General features: G+C 41.0%; 1 non-coding gene across 1 annotated transcript; it reads left to right on the top strand.

The window, feature by feature from the left end:
• Window positions 1-17,797: 17,797 nt before the first annotated feature.
• On the top strand, window positions 17,798-17,904 carry LOC141624585 (small nucleolar RNA R71). Its single transcript, XR_012534390.1, has one exon. It is a non-coding gene; the product is annotated as a small nucleolar RNA R71 (small nucleolar RNA).
• Window positions 17,905-18,152: the final 248 nt, after the last annotated feature.

Here is an 18,152-nt window from a genome sequence, read left to right as displayed (position 1 = left end):
GCCAAGTGTTATGGCTGATTGTAGGCCGATGAGGTATGCTTCGTATTCGGCGGCATTGTTGGTGACGGCGAAGTCTAGCTTGACTGAGATTGGAACATGTTCCCCTTCCGGTGATATTAGAAGGATTCCTACCCCGAAGCCTCTCAGGTTTAATGCACCATCGAAGTATAGGTCCCATGTGTCGGTGTCGGCACAAAGGATGTTTTCGTCAGGAAGTGACCATGTGTCGGTCGTTGTATCCTCGTTAACGGGGTTTTTTGCCAGGAAATCGGCGACCGCCCTTCCCTTGATAACCTTGAGGGGTAAGAATTTGAGGTCGAATTCGGATAGCATGAGTGTGCATCTAGTAGATGTGAACTGTGTAGCTGAGCATGTAATGTCGCAGCTTCTTTGTTGACCAAACCAGGGCAAGGCGTCTCTTTTCCAGCTGGGTGTATCTTGTTTCGTATTCGATTAACTTTTTGCTGATGTAGTAGATGGCTCGTTCTTCGCTGTCGACTGTTTGCGCTAGCAATGCTCCCATGGCTATGTCGGTGACAGTCAGGTATAGGGATAAGGGAATTCCTTGCTGAGGCGGCATGAGGACAGAAGGCTTGGATAGGATTTCTTTTATCCTGTCGAAGGCCTTTTGATAGTCGTCGTCCCAATCGGTGTGAACGGAGGCGCGAAGCTTCTTGAAGATTGGTCCATAAATCACAGTTAGTTTGGCTATGAAGCGGCTGATGTATTGGACCTGATCGAGAAATCCTCGAATCTCCTTCTCGTTCTTAGGCCGAGGCATTTGCTCAAGGGCTTTGATTTTGGTAGGATCAATTTCAATGCCTCTTTTACTGACGACGTGTCCCAGGAGTTTTCTGGAGGTGTCCCCGAATGCACACTTCTGAGGATTTAGTCTCATGTTGTATTTCCGAAGGCGAGCGAAGAATTTCCGAAGGGTGCTGATGTGGACATCCCGCTCTTTTGATTTTACGATCATGTCATTGACATACAACTCCACCTCCTTGTGCATCATGTCATGTAGGAGAGTGGTGGCGATTCTTTGATAAGTTGCTCCGGCGTTGATTAGACCGAAGGGCATGACAGTGTAGCAATATGTACCCCACTGTGTAGTGAATGCACTATTGTGCATGTCTTCCTCAGCCATTTTAATCTGGTTGTACCCAGCATACTCGTCCATGAATGATAATAGGGCATGCTCGGCGGTGTTATCCCCCAGGATGTCAACATGTGGCAGAGGGAAGTCGTCTTTTGGACTTGCTTTTTTCAGGTCCTTAAATCGACGCAAACCCGAATTCTCCCGTCTTTCTTGGGTACATGAACTATGTTGGCCACCCAGTCAGAGTATTCTGAAACTTTGATGAATCCAGCTTTGAACTGTTTGTCTACCTCTTCCTTGATTCTCAAGGCCCATTCGGGGCGCATACGGCGCAACTTTTGTTTGACGGGCTTAGCTTCGGGTTTAAGGGTATCCTGTGCTCTGCAATCTCCCTATCGATCCCAGGCATGTCTTTTTAGGACCATGCGAATATGTCCTTGTATTCGTGTAGGAGGTCGATGAACTGCTGTCTTTCCGAGGGTTCAAGGGTGGTCTCTTTCCTAAGTTCTTGAGGTGTATCGTCGGTTCCTACGTTAATAGATTCGGTCTCCTCAATGATGGCGGTCCTATCTTCTCATTTGTCAAGTTCTTTGGCTAGGTGAGGTGGGTAGTCACTCATGTCAAATTCCTCATATTAGCTCTGAATTGCATTGCAGTTAAATTGAGACGAGTCATAAGCAAACATAGCGTTCATTAAGTCGACTTGAGCGAAAAGCTCGGATAGGACAAATATCTCATGGGCAGTCAGAGGCGACACAATAAAGGAGGTGACCCCTGGAACAAGCTTCAGGTTGCTACCTTCCGTGGGAGTGGGGATGACCCTAGTTGACTCAGCCTCTGAAGCAGCCACAAGTTTGTGATAAAACAGTGGAAATGGGACTTTGACCGGGACATCAGGAGTGCTAGGAGCTAGGACAGACTCTGACTTTGACTCAGACTCAGACTCTTCTTCCCTTCCCTCTTTCAACATAGGGCCTTCTCCAGTTGTGATCTTGAGAATGCGGCCTTGGCGGTCGGTCCACTTTACAGTCTTACTCTAGCCTTGTGTAGTTTTCTCTGGGTCAGTATCAGAGATTAAGGCAGTGGGATCGAACTAGTTATATTTTAAAGCAATGTTAATGATGTCCTCATAGCCGAGGTGCTTGATGTTGTTTTCCCCAAAGAGGAGACTGACGGCTTGTCCGCCGAGGCATGGGGTCGACTCAGATTTGGTTGACGCAGCTTTAGTGTTATCGGGGATGAATTAGCAGTCTTGAAAGACCTCTATGCCCAGGCGTTTGATCTTATCTACAGGATCATAGATTGGCTCCGGAAAGCCGTTGTAGAGCTCGGATTCTCCCTTGAGGACGAAGTTTCCATTGAGAGTCAAATGGTAGGGATGCAGGATGATTCTGTGCTTTTAGCGCTTCCGTATTAGGAGATTCATTTCACGGTTGTCTTCATCGGTAGGCTTATAGCCTAGCCCGAAGGGGATGTTAGGGACCTTGTCCTGTTTCATAGGAGGCAAAGTGCTCTTCAGTGGATTGAGAGGTAGGCCTGGGAAATAACCCTGACGCATCAGAATGCAGTTGATTGTGAGGTTGGAGAACGGGTCACAATCGAAGGAAGCTGGTTCATCGGTTAGGGCATTCACAGCTTGGAATCCCCACATTTCGCTGTCGACCTCCTTAATGACTTGAGAGGCTATTCCCTTCTTCATAATAGCCTTGATCGGGGATGCGGAAATTGTGAGTTTTCCCCTCGAAAGGGACCCTGATTTTCTGCTAAAGGGTCGAAGTGACGGCCTTGGCGTCGTGAATCCAAGGCCGTCCTAGAAGCATGTTGGAAGAGGCGTCGATGTCGACCACCTGAAAACTTGCTTGTCTTTCTAGGGGTCCAGTTGCAATGGTTAAGGTGATAAATCCTGCAACCTTACGACGAGTGTCGTCGTAGGCGCGTACCTCTTGATTAGTCGGGACCAAGTGAACTTACTTGATACCCAGTTTATGAGTCGTCTTGAGGGGAATGACATTGACCACGGATCCGTCATCCACTAGAATCATAGGTACATTCTTCTTAAGGCATTGTACGGTGATGGACAGGCCAGGTTATGGTTCACTCCGAATGGAGGGATATCTTCATCAGAGAAGATGACCGGGTTCCCCAGGTCGGGGACACCCCTTGACATGTGTGATACCACTTCTTCGGGAGAGGAGGTTGAGGGAACTGTCAACTTTCCCAAGGCTTGTAGCAAAGCCTGCCGATGTTCGAAGGACATAGCAATCAGTTGCCAAATTGAAAATTTGGCCTTCGCTTTTTGCAGTTGTTTAAGGATCGAGTTTTCGGGAAACTTGGGTTGAGTGTCCGCGTCCGAGAAGACTTGGTCATTTGTTGTTGGAATGGTTGTTGAATTGTTCGGATTTTGGTAGGGGCGACCGGACCGGGTGAGGTGACCGATCTCTTTTTCTTGTTTACCCTTACCCGGAACAATGTAAACGTCATCAGCATCATCTCTCCAGATACCGTTGATTTCAGGATCGCGAGGGTACCTTGGAGGGGTATTCCTCGGCAGATAGTTTTTGTAGTGGATTCTCTTGTAGGGGTAGTTTTTCTGGGGTTGATTATTGTGGGGCGCATGCCAGAATGGTCGCGGGAGCAATCCTTTCTAAAACTGGGAGTTTTGGGTGCTTGGAAGACCCTCCCTTGAGCGTGCTGTTGGTGTTGGTGGGTTGAAAATCAACTGGTGGTAGGCGTCCTTAAGTCGGGTAATCCTTTCTGAGAGACTGGCTATGGCTTCTTCAACCTGTTGGAACATGGTGACCATAATTACAGCGTTGAACACGAATATCCTGTCCGGGGTGTCCTTTTCCAAGGCATTCACCTCGTCATCAATAGGTAGGATGAGGTGTGAGCAATCCAGGGTTAGCTCGTCATTAGACATGGCATGGATTTCCATGGGGTTTATCTTGTTATTTGGTTTTGTTAGCGGAGGTAAAGGTGATTTTCCTTTCTCAATCATGTCTTGAATGGCGTGCTTCAGTTTGAAGCAGTAACACCCCCATTTATTTAGGAGCCTTTAGCAAGACATTCCCAATAAATAGAACTGTTACCATCTCGGTTGCCCGAGGTAAATGATACAAATTAAAACAAACAAAAGTACTTTAAGAACTTTAACTGACATAATGGTTTTATTACAACATGATTAAACCCAACTAAAATAATAAACAATACAAAATCGCAGCGGAAAATGAATAGACCATTAATTAAATTGTGATTAACTAATTAAGTCAACTAGAAACCTAGGCCACGGTTAAGTCCTCACGCAATCCCATAAGCTCCCAAGTCAGCTAATCTTTAGTACCTGTCAAATCTGCTCCCCATTATGGTTCATCACAGGTGTTCACGAATACACTGTCAACCACGAGGTTGAGTAGGAATAACCAACAACAAGTCAAGGTGAAACGATATGATACATAATGCAAATATAACTGAGCTCATCACCCGAAACACCCGTTCATCCCGCCAATCCCTGGCCCGGGGTATTCATCATTCCAACCGAAGTTGAAGTATTCACCATCCCAACCGAAGTTGAGGTATTCACCATCCCAACCGAAGTTGAGGTATTCACTTATACGCCACACCAATTATAAAAATCATCTCAGACACGAGTTAAGGTATCCAATGCAAACGAAATTCCAATATAAATGATCAAACAATAAACAATCCAACGATATATAATCCACATCCATTAATCCAACCAATTTCACAATAACTTTATAAATTCCACAAACCAACAAACATAAGACGAGTGGAGTAGTTATCCTACCTGACCAGCAATCCAATAAAAGCAATCAATTGGAATTATTATTCTTCAATAAATCAGTTCAACCAATTCCGTCACCTATACAAAATATTATAATTTTGAATTATTAATTATAACCTTCCATTATTATTATTTAATTATAAATTATATTCTTTATTCAAATTAATTAATTATTATTATTAAAGGTCTATGATATTAAAACCCGATTCAAATTCAATCCCGAGTCATTCAAGTAAAACCTGTCTTAAAACAAATAAGTCAAACCTCAACCCAACCACAAGGAACACGTGATAGCAATACAAACCACCTATGATCAAAACACGTGAAAACAAACCCACATACACGCCCATTATACAAGGCAAAACTCGTGTCCAACACCACACCTTAAGCCACTTCCCACGATACCCCCAGCCACCGTCTGTACCACCCATTACAACCACACCCTTGCGTGGACCACAGACAACCCCATCAACCACCTAAGACCGCCTAAAACTCTCCCTGCAAACCCCACGCACACGCCCTAACCAGCCCCTGAAAACCCGACACGAAAACAGCTCACTCAACCCATTCGCCACCCTACCGCCACCATGACCACCCGTGGACACCACCGTACCCACCGTACCCAAGAACCATCCATGAAACCTCCCTCACGGCCCACGGTACTTGAATCAACAATAACAACTAACCACAACAACCACCCCGACAACACACTTCCCTGTTTTACCGTTTTTCGACCACCACTGCCATAAAACTCCATCATCGGCCACCACGACACACCCTAGGAGCAACCTAGGTACGGCCCAACCACCAAAAATCACCACCACCCTACTGCCAGCAACTCACGACATCATCAACAACAACTACCACCAAAACATCTCCTGTTTTCGCGAAAGCCGTTAACCACCGCACAAGCAACCATCTATAACCACCCATGACCACCAATGGTGGTCGAATAACCACCTTAAGTCGTCCCAACCCAGGTCCAGGTCCAAACCAGTCAGGAAAAGGGTTCAAATCCGTATAACCATACAACCGCATACCCTCTTCAACCACCCTCGAAAACACTAGCAAACCACCCCTTTCCCGTCGGTCAACGGAGGTAAAATAATGTCAACGGTAATCCTTGGTCATCCACGGTCACAACGGTACTCACGGCCTGGTCTATGGTGGTCTAGTTTACAAGTTATAGCAAAGCAAAGTATATACATGAGACGACTTACCTCGAGTTAATTAGCGAAATAAATTCTGTCTTAATTCCTTCCACGCCACCTCCTCTTCTCTCAAATTTTCAGTTTGCATATCATAAACTAAGGCAAGGTATTTATCTCTATTTATATGGTAGGTTTAGATCTATAAGAGAGCAATTAGGAAACTATGTAATTAACTTATTAATATTAACTTATTATTATGAATATTATTATTATTAGAATTACTATTATTTTTATTATTATTATAACATAATTATCGTTTATTACCATTATATGAATTATCGTATATTATTATTACCCAATTGCCATCCCGACTCGAAATTCTATTATTTATTACTTTATTATATCATTCTGTCTTATTCACAATTATTAAATATTAACCTTTTAACCTTTTAATTAATTATCCAAATTACATAAATCATTCTTGTAAACGCTTACGAAATTACGGGGTATTACAGTCTTTCCCTCTTAAAATGAGCTTCGTCCCGAAGTTCACCCAGAAATGCTACGATGGTGGCAACAACAATCAACATAACTGATTACCATGAATACCATTTCAACTTATTACCACTTAAACACGATTAACTATTCTGTTAGCATCAAACTATATTAAACTTATCAAAATTTATTACAAAATAAACTCACACACGGAAATATATCTCAAAAATAAACTCAAAACATGAGGTGTCACATTCTACCCCCTAAAAATAAACTCCGTTCCGAAGTTTCGGAACTACTATTAGTTTATTAAAACTACTAACAACTTAATACTTATATAAATGACAAGAGTCTAATCCTCTCAAATAAATACTAGTTACCCTTCTCCCCATTCCCTTTCACTTTACTAGCTGTTCCAAATGCTTTTCCACCATTACTTTGTTAACCTCCATTGCCTTGCCTATTGTTAAAACTTCTCTGGTTACTCCACTGTCCCGGATTCCTATTACTTCTAATACTTGACACGGGGGTTTGATAAAGCCTTTGGTTTCCCATTCCATAACCTCTATTTCCATTTCCACAACTGTTATTTTGATTACTCCTAAATACCTTGCAAGACACGGCCTTATGACCCATCTTTCCACACCTGAAACATTCACCTCCACTTAGCCCATTGAAATATGATTGGTCTCCTCTACTACCAAAGTTTCCCCCAAACTACACTCCTCCTGACGCATAGGACTCAAACTGGTTTGTATTTTGTTTCTTGCTGCCACTTACACCCTCAGTTGTAATTTCTACCTTCCTCTTCTCGCCCTTCGCCTTCTTTTCCTCCTTCTCCCTCTTCTCTTCCTTTAACATATCTGCAATCCTTTCTGCGTGCCCAGCTTGCTGATAAACATCATCTATGGTACCCGGCTGACCAGTTGCAAGCCTCTTCTTAATAGTGGTTGTTAATCCCTTTTCAAATCTGAGTGCCAACATCTCATCACTAAAATTCAAATCAGCTACATATTCTGACAATTCCATAAACCTATTATAATAAGTCTCTACTGTCATCTCATCAGTCATCTTGAAAGAATCAAATTCAGCTCTCATCTTACTCCTAATATGTTCTGGCACAAATACAGCTCTCATAGTCTCCTTAAAACCCTTCCAAGTTATAAAAGGTTCATCACTCTCCCTCCAAGCTTCCCTTAAGACCTCCTTACTACGATTCCACCACAAACCCGCTTTTCCCCTCAAATAGTAAGCAGCTTGATCTACTTGCAACTCCGCAGGACAACCCAGTAACTCAAAAAGGTTATCGAACTCCCTATGCCAATCTCCTAGTAATGATGGTTCACCTAATCTGTCATACTTCGTCGGGTTATGTCTTGCAATATTAGCACTCATCTTTGCTGGATCCTGAACTGACCCCTTAGCCTTTAATGCCGCATTCAAAGCCTCATTCATAGCTATCAAATGGTCAATCTCCTCTTGGGACATGGTAGAGGGTGTAGGTGTAGATCTCTTTGGAGGCATGGTTCTATAAAAGTAAAACGAAACAACATAAGTTTCTACCCGAGAAAAGATGGCTTAACATTTTTAAATATTCTATACTTACAAATATAAGGTGTGGTCAATTCTATCCTTTTTATAACCCTTTATTAGGCCCTCCTATGATCACTCCTATCCCTACACTATCACAGGTTAAGGAATTATAAGACATTTATATTAATCTTTTGGAAAGACTTGCGTTTTCGGGAATCAAAGTCAAGCTGTAACTTTCAAAATTCACCATTAATTAACCATTACATTCCACTTTGAGTTTTTATATTTTCCAGAGAATATAAACAGTTTTTAAAGCATAAGAAAAATGATTAAGTCCAAATCTCGAATAATTAATTAATAAAGATTTTTACAATTCAGTGGGTCGAAACAAACTGATCAGCAAAAATTCAAAGTTTTAGGTCAACTTGTAAAAATCACTATTAATTGTCAAAAATTCACCTCGCAACGTGGCTTATCAATTTGAAAACATATTTGAGTCTTTTAAACAATGGAGTTGGAATTAGGCAAAAAAATTAAGCACGTGTTAAATGAGAAATTTTACAATATCGTTTGTCGAAAACTTTACTGTACAGGAACATTCTGACCACTGTCTATTAAAATATTTATTTCTCCCAAACAATAAAACTTTTTAACATGCGACCAACGACACTGGAAAACTAACTCACTGGGTTATCATTCATAAATATTTTAACTTTAGACGATTAATAGAGGCCAAATGGCAACTAAATCAAGTAGGGGTAAAATCTGATAAATAAGGTCAAGTTTCCATATCCCATTTTACTTACCCCTAAATTCTTATTATCACTCTGCTATACTTGTATTAACACATCTTGGTCATCAAACCTTCATACACCACTAGTCATCTATTCTAAAGTATCCCTATCACAAATTCAATTATCCAATAATATTGTAAATAACATGGTTTCGGGGTTCACATAACCGCATATCGCTAGACATGATACTACTATAATCAAATAATGAATATAAATTCAACAATTATTTTCATGCTCATGATCTTTACAATTCAACATAACATCATTATTTTATCCATCCCATTCTCCTTAAAATCAAGGTTACGCCCCATAACCTTGGTCATCCACAATACACATCCAATCAATGAAAACAATACACCTCCAAGTCAACAATGAATCCTAAGAAATACTCAACATTCATTTTAATTTACCCCACTCTTAATTATCTCTCGAGGTCTGGTCGTGATCCCTCGTGGGGTTTAGTTTTCAGTACTTGTCTTTAGGAGCACCTAGACCAAAACACAATTTATAACTTCACCAACAACTCTACATTTAGTAAAGAGGCAAGTAAAGGTCGGATCCCAAGGGACGGGAATTGAGATGAGATTTCTATTGCAACTAGTGGTGTCTAAGGGTGTCACAATTGGGGTTTGAAGTAGAAGGTCACTAAACTAAATAGCAATGAAAGTAAACAAGCAAGATGAATAAAAAGGGATGTAAACAATTGATAAAAAGCACTAGGGTGTCATGGGGTCATAGGGGATTCATGGGAATTGATCATACAAACATATTCTCAAGTTATAAGCAAGCAATTATTGTTGTGATGGATCGAGTTGGTTTATATCTTACAATCCTAGGAAAGTTTGGGTCCCGGAGCCGAATCGATTAGATTGTACAACACCTACAAGTCGACTTAATCTCCCCTACTCAACAATATGCATGGTCTAATGAGACTCGAGTTGGTTTATGTCTTACAAGTCTTATTGAAAAGATAGGTGATGGGTAAAAAAATGCAAGGATTCATAGGCTCGCATTTCATCAAACATAACATGTGCATAAGTTGAAATCACAACGAGCAAGCAAATAAACTATGAAAGCATATTAATTTAAGCATGAATCATTCCCCATGTTGGTTTCCCCTAATTACCCATTAACCCTAGCTAAGGAAACTACTCACTCATTATCATGTTGAACATGCTAGCAAGATTGTCAATCATACCAACAAGGTGAAACATGATAAATGAAAGTGATTAACAATAATTAAAAAGGGATTAAGAGAATTATACCTACTAATGATTCCAATAATAAAGCAAAGAATAAAAGAAGTACTTGATGCTTGATTGGAAGGTTGTTAATCTCCCAATAATAACCCAAATAATCTTCAATTACCCAAAATAAAGGATGAACAAGAGAGATTAAGGAAATAAAACTTGTATTAAAACTTGATTAAATGTTGATTACAAGATTAAAGAGATATTTGATTGATATTAACTACACTAAAGATTGCTAAGAAGAACATGCTCTTCTAATTAGACTAATGGGGGTATTTATAGTGGGGATTAGGTACATGAATTAGGGTTAACTAAGGGCTTAAATGACGATTAAGTCCCTTGTTGAGGAATCGCCGGTCTCTAAGGAGACTTCGGTCTCTAGGGAGACTCCGGTCTCTAGAAAAAGATGTGCATCCTTCCTTGAAGCTTGTAGAAGACGAAATGGGACAGTCTGGGAATCCAGGCGTCTTTAGCACGGGACGGGCGGATTTGGCAGCTTCTGGACGGGCGTCCAGGGGGTGAAGACGGGCGTCTTCTGGAGGTTCTGCCCGGGCGTCCAGCTGAGGAAGACGCTCGGATTGTGGGCCTTGGACGGGCGTCTTCAGGTCAATCCGCACGGATTGTCAGGCAGTTTCGTTTCTTCTTCTTTTCTTCCTTTTTCTTCATAAAATCCTTGAGGATTTCCTCGGGGATGCAAGGATCTTTTCTCATCATTGCCCATCTACTATAGTATGTACAAAGACCTTCTAATCTTGTCTCTCCTTGATGCTTGGTCATTGAATTCAATCAATTTATCCTCATTTTGCCATGAAAATGCAAGGTTTGCACTCTTTTCCTACCAAGGACACAAAACCTCAAAGAATATGCAAAACAAAGAACTAAAGACAATAAATGACCCAAATATGCACTAAAAAGCATGGGAACAAAGCTAATTCGGGGACTAAATATGCTCTAATTATGGTCACATCAAATATCCCCAAATCGAACCTTTGCTCGTCCCGAGTAAAGAGGTGACAAAGACTAAGACCATTATTTAAACTAACCTAATAACATAGCCGATATGAGACAATTAGCCGGTCTCACTCTGCCCCTTCAACTCACAACAAGACAACCATGAGGTAGGATGCCTTCTTGCAAGGCAAGGTGGGTCTTGCCAAAATGGCGACACATCCAAACATTAAGCACAGAAAATCAAATAATGGATGCATCTACAAAAGAATAGCCACTCTCCTCATCTAAGTGGCGGAAATTATCTACAAGGGAAGCAATTCAAGGGTACACACTCCTTCATAGATGCAATTTCTTCAAACTACTAAGCCTAGAAGGATACCAAAAAATCACCTCCAAGTTGTGTCAAGCTAGGGTACCTTTGTCCTCAATCGTTAAATGCTTTTGTCAAGAGTAGACTCCCTTTGGTGTTAGAAACACTGGAGGATCGCGGAATTCCCCTTCTCGCCTAGATAAGAAGAAGGGTCGTCCCCTCTCTACCATGCACAAAAATGGATACGATGGAGAAAGGGATCAATAGATATTTGAGATTCACTTTGAGAGTTTGCTTTGTTGTTGTTTTTCCCCCCAATTTCTTGTGGCATATAACATTTGAGAACACTTTCTTGCCATTTTTTTGATGTTTGGCACTTCAATACTTGACAACTTTTCAACTTTTCTTTGCATTTCTTTTTGAACATTTTCAAAGTCACCCCATATGTAGTGAGGGTGCCTTATATTTGAAGCTTTAGGAGTCTATTTTTTTTGCTTCTCTTTTCATTTGATGCATTTTGCAAACTTTCTTTCACTTTTCATTTCATTGAACTCAAATCAATTTCTTTTTGTGCCCATTCCCTTTGATGACAAAAATGTGGTAGAACATGGATGATGGATGCATGCATGGTTTCAAGGGTCACCTTGGAATAAACGGTAGCCAAGGAGTTATCACACCACAAGGTACTCTTGACTAGGCCTTAATCCATGGGTCAAAGGATACTAGCATGACACATCCTAGGGTGTTTTACAAGTATTCTAACAAGCAAAGTCTTAAAAAGAAAATGCATCTACTAGGGCCTATATACACTTGTTAAGCTTCCCAAGTAGACGGTTTCGCAAAATTTTCTAATATGCAAACTACATGCCATGATGCAACTAACATTTATACAACCTAATGCATATGATTCTACCAACTAGTATGCCAAATAAGCTAAATGCAAGTCCTAAGTTCACATTGTTATACCGCATCAATCAAAATAAAGCCACATAGTCATTAACATAAAGAGGAAAAAGGAGATTGGAAAGATCATACCATGCGGTCTTCATGATCCTCATGTCTCGGATGTGGCGTAGTCAATCAATGTGAACAAGGATAAAACAAACACAATATATACAACAATATATACATGACTACACTACAAAGGAAATGAACTTGTTTTTGGTTTTTCAAATTTTTCAAATTTTTATGGTTTTTTCGAAATTTTTTGATTTTTTTGGATTTTTGAATAAAAGTTAAGTTAGAATTCCCCATCCCCACACTAATATGGGCATTGTCCTCAATGGCCAAAATGATGGGAAATTATGCAAACATGATGCATGATTTCTACACTAAATGCAAGCTACACTAATCTACACTACATGATGCATTGGTTTTTGTTTATGACGGAGAGCGTAATTTAGATTACCTCCCGTTGCGTATGCATGTACTTCCCCAAACCGAGATAGACACTATTTCTAATGTCCTAAAGTTGGGGGTAGTTCATGCACACAAGATGCAATGCATGAAACTAAATTTGTCATTTTGGATTTTCAAAAGTGGGAACAATGAAATAAGAACACCTCAATGGGGCCGAGGTGTTAGTCCTTTATGTTGCTAGGACTCTCCAACCATGATCAAGATAAATAAATAAAACAAAGAAAGAAGTAGACAAACCTCAAGAGGGTAGGAGCCTCCAAAGCTTGCTAATCTTCCACCATATCATCATTGTCATCATCTTCCTCAATAGAAGTGGACTCATCACCACTTCCCTCTTCACTTCCTTGCTCACTTCCTTTATCATCCTCTTCTTCTTTTTCAATAGCCTCTTCATCAATGCTATCATCAACAACCTCATCACTGACAACCTCATCGTCACCCGGTATCTCACCCCTAGATGCACTTGGAAAGAAGACTTCCCTATCCGCCCAACTAGGCAAAGGACATGAAGGATCAAGTAGTCCTTGCCTAGCTAAATGAAGGAGGGGTGGATATTGGGCTAAGTATGCATCTTTCCGATCCGTAAAAGCTTGTTTGTGCATCTCTTGCATAAGTAGAGTCATGTAGTCTTTGCTTGCTTCAACACCTTCGGGTTTGAACTCTTGATACTTGAATGGATAGGGTGGTGTGACAATGGAGGAGGAGGGCATTTCAATTTCACCCCTTTGTTGACGGATGATGTATTCGGCTTCTTTTGAGAGGGGAAGAAGGTAGTTGGTCCGATGGACACTCAAACGGCATATCTTGGAAGGCAAAGTAAAAGATCTAGCCTCATTGGTGAGCCACCCATATTTGGTGTCAAGAGGATTATGGGTAACCCACTTGTACTTGTTAATCATGGCATCCATGTCAATGAGATGACCTCCTTTTTCGCCACATACTTACTATCCTTGTTGAAATTCGGATCAATGTACTTAGCCAAAAGACTGACTAGACCTCCATTTACAATAAAAGTGGTGCTTTGCTTTCCACAATCAACATTTAGCCATCTTTCCACCAAAAGCCTTAGAGAATTGTAAGGCTTGGTGAATTCCCTTCCAATATTTAAGACCGACTCAAGTAGAACAAAATCGAGCTTGGTAAAGTGGTTAGCGTCTTTTCTTGCAATGATAGTATTCCCGATGACCTTGTGCCACACTCTAATGCCCGGATGGTGGACTAATAGAGCGCGACTAGCATGATAGTTCTCAAATTTCCTCCCGGAAATTGCCTCCCAAAGAGGAGCGGGGTCATACTTTTCGGGATTCTTGTAATAACTAGGTGAATCACTAAGACCCAATACTTTACCCAATTCATCAAAGGTGATGCGCCTACTCACATTGGCAAGGCGGAACTCGACGTTTTCTCTAGTCTTTACCTTAGTCACTTTCAAATAACTCAAGAATTCTAAGGTAAGGGAGGGGTATGTCAATTCTCTTGTAGCAAACAATTTTCCCAACCCCATGGCTTCAAAGAAGGCTTTTGTTTGTTCAAGGATACCCAATTTGTTCAAGGCACCTTCACATATGAATTTGGTGGATAGAAAGGATTTTCTAGCATACTTGGCAAATGTATCCCTATGGGAGTTAAAAATGAAAATTACCTCCGGATAGTTTGATAATTGAGCAATTTCCGGAGTTGTTGATGTTGTTGCTTCCAAGGGAGGTTGTTGTTTTTTAACTTCCAAGTTTGAACTAGCTACCACCATAGCCAATGAGGCTTTCTTTGCTTGAAGACATTTTTGTCTTGTTGAGAGTGCCTTTGCCTTAGGTGCCTTTGTTGATCCTTTTGTCCTTGCCATTGATGAAAATACCAAGAAAAGAGTGAAAATCTTCAATTTCCAAGTATACCCAAATCGATTTTAAGATGAAAGGCTTTGCCTTTATAACTTCAAAAATCGACTCAAAGGTTGAAGATTTTGGTGCTTGGATTGATTTTTGTTGGAAGAGGAGTGATTAATTGTTGTTAAAAGGAAGTTTGGATTTGATTTTGTTGAATTTGGTTGAGGAAATCTTGTTTTGGTGATGGAGAGGATGAGGGTTTTGAGTTTTGGGGTTTATGGGTAGTGTTTTGAATGAATGAATGAAGAAATGAATGTGGGATGGGGTATTTAAAATACCCGAAAATTTCAAAAACTGCAGGGGAAGACGGGCGTCTTTCCTTCGGGACGCTCGGATTCTGCCTTTTTTATGGTTCAGGATTCTCGCCTAAAGACGGGCGTCCTTCAGCAAAGACGCTCGGATTCTTTGATTGCAGGACGAGCGTCTTCTTCTGAAGACAGGCGGATTCTCAGACAGTGAGCTTTCCTTGTTTTTCACAGCCAAAAAGACGGCCGTCTTTCCTTCGAAGACGGGCGGATTTCTGAAGACGAGTGTCTTCTCTACCAGGACGCTCGAATTCTTCAACAGTCCCAAAATTTCAAATTTTCAGCTCAGATGGACGGGCGGATTTTGACAAAACGCCCGGATTGCCTGAAGACGGGCGGATTTTCCTTGAAGACGCTCGGATTCTCCCTGTTTTACCCGGATTCAGTTCCATCCGTGCACTTGCATATCCCGTGTCATTTTTCATTCTTCAAATCCTGTGTTCTTCATTGTATGGGCACTACTAAGGCATGAATAGCCTAGGCAATTGCTATCCCCACACTAAGCTAAAGCACTACACATCAATTAAATCATTAGTCCCTCCCTCACTTCTCTCAAAAATGATAATTATCTTGATCAAAGCATAAAAAACCAAAAATGACAAAAATGCAATGTAAGAATTAAAATGCGAGTTAGGGAGTTAGAAATATTTACAAATGGTGGTTTAGGGAGGACTCCACCAAACTCTCATCCTTAGTGAGATGTCATGGGGGCATGTCCAAGGTGTTGTTGATGTTGCTCAACACCTTGAAAAAGTAGTCAAAAGCTTGTTCATTATCATGATAAAGATTTTCAATAGACCTTTGCCCTTGTTGTGCTTCATGTCGGTCTTTATCGATAGCATTACCAATATAGGGATTGAAAATCCCTTCGAACTCATCGTCCCAAAGACCACAAACTTCATCTACTTGATCACTAAAGATCTCTTGAGTTGATAGAGACAACTCTCCCACTTTCTTGTCTTGGCCAATGAGGCCATCCTCTTCATTGCTTGACTTTGACTCTTTGTTACAATTCACTTGCTCTTTGAATGGAGCATCATCAATTTTCTTCTTCCATTGGAATTCTGACTTCTTCCTATCATCCTTCCGGCTATAATGATCAATCATAAAGCATGGTTCATGCAAACGGGGAGCTCTCATGGTATTGTCAAGATTGAAAGTTAGGCTCTCATCTCCCACTTCTAGAGTGAGCTCTCCATGCTTCACATCAATCACCGCACCCGCGGTGTGTAAGAAAGATCTTCCTAGAATGATTGGAATGTTGGAGTGTTCTTCCATGTTAACAATGACAAAGTCCACCGGGATGAAAAATTTCCCAACTCTTACGGGAACATCTTCCCATATCCCTAATGGTGTCTTCGTCGATCTATCGGCCATTTGGACTGTGATATTGGTGCATTTAAGCTCTCCCATCCCCAACCTTTTACTCACCGAGTACGGCATAACACTCACACTAGCCCCTAGATCACATAAGGCTTTGTTGATCGTGGTGTCGCCAATGGTACACGGTATTGAGAAGCTTCCCGGATCTTTGAGTTTTGGAGGTGAACTCCCTTGAAGTATTGCGCTACTCACCTTAGTGAAGGCGATCGTCTCAAGCTTTCGGATCGACTTCTTCTTTGTGAGGATGTCTTTCATGTATTTTGCATAGGCCGGCACGTGATTGATTAATTCCGTGAAAGGAATTGAGACTTCCAAATTCTTCACGATTTCCATAAATTTTCCAAGTTGGTCATCAAATTTGGGCTTGGCTTGACGACTTGGAAAAGGAAGTCTAATCACAATGGGCTCCTTCTCCTTGACCTTGTCTATTTTTTCTTTGAAATTTCTTCTTTTGATGGTTCCCCATCCTTGGAGTTTTGCACAATTTATTCTTTGTCACTAGCTTCCACAACTTCATCCTCAACTTGCTTCTTCGGTGCTTCATACCTTGTACCACTCCTCAAGTGACTGGCACTAACCGTTTCATGTCTTGGGGGATTACTTTGAGGTGGTAATTGCCCCTTTTGTCTTTGTGAGCTTGAAGATGCTAGTTGAGTCAATTGGGTTTCCAAAATTTTGGTGTGAGCTAGGATGTTGTTGATGGTCATTTCCTTTGCTTGACTATCTTTTTGCATTTGAGTGAAAAACTCTTGTTGATTCTTTTGCATTTGGAGGACCGCTTTTTGAACATCAAAACCTTGGTCATTTTGTTGATTGTATGGAGTTTGATTTTGGTAACCTTGGTTTTGGTTGTAAAAGGGTCTTTGATTTTGGTTTCTCATGGGAGGTGGGGTGTATGTTGGTTGAGGGTTTTGAACATTTTGGCTTTTGTATGAGAGATTTGGATGGAATTTGGTGTTTTCATTGTAATAGTTTGAATAAGGGGTACCACTCTTGTATGCTTAGAAAGCATTCACTTGTTCATTTGTTCCCCTACATTCACTTTGGTCATGTCCCAAAGTTCCACAATTCTCACATATCCCACTTGGGATTGATGAAGATGCCGTCATGGCATTAACATGATGCTTTGGTGATTTTGAGGCTTCCTCAAGTCTAGCCATAGCTTTTTCAAACTTCAAATTGATGGTATCAATGTGAGCACTAAGTTGAGCACCCAATTGAGTAATGGAGTCCACTTCATGCTTTCCTCCTCTAGTAGCCTTGTGAGGTCTACTATATTGTGAGTTATGGACCGCCATTTCCTCAATTTTTTTCCAAGTTTGATTGTCATCAACTTCGGTGAACATTCCATTTGATCCCATGTTGAGAATGTTCCTTGAATCTTCATAAAGACCGTTCCAAAATTGTTGTACCAAGAACCACTCGCTAAGTCCATGGTGAGGACATGAGCGACAAATTCCTTTGAATCGCTCCCAAGCTTCCTACAAAGATTCTTCATCTCTTTGCTTAAAGCCCGTAATTTGAGCTCTTAGCATGTTAGTCTTTTCCGGTGGATAGAACTTTTTGTAGAAAGCTAGAGCCAACTTCTTCCAAGAATCAATTCCGAGAGTAGCCTTATCAAGGCCTTTCAACCATTGTTTCGCGGTGCCAATTAGAGAAAAAGAAAAGAAGACCCATCGAATTTTTTCTTGAGTTACACCGGTTTGAGAAATTGCATCACAATAGTCACAAAAAGTCTCCATATGAGAATGAGGGTCTTCACTAGGCATCCCCCCAAATTGGC

Source organism: Silene latifolia, chromosome X, assembly GCF_048544455.1.
Source record: "Silene latifolia isolate original U9 population chromosome X, ASM4854445v1, whole genome shotgun sequence".
Lineage (NCBI taxonomy): Eukaryota > Viridiplantae > Streptophyta > Magnoliopsida > Caryophyllales > Caryophyllaceae > Silene > Silene latifolia.
Note: the sequence above shows the minus strand (reverse complement) of the source record. Positions and strands in the feature narration are given on the sequence as shown.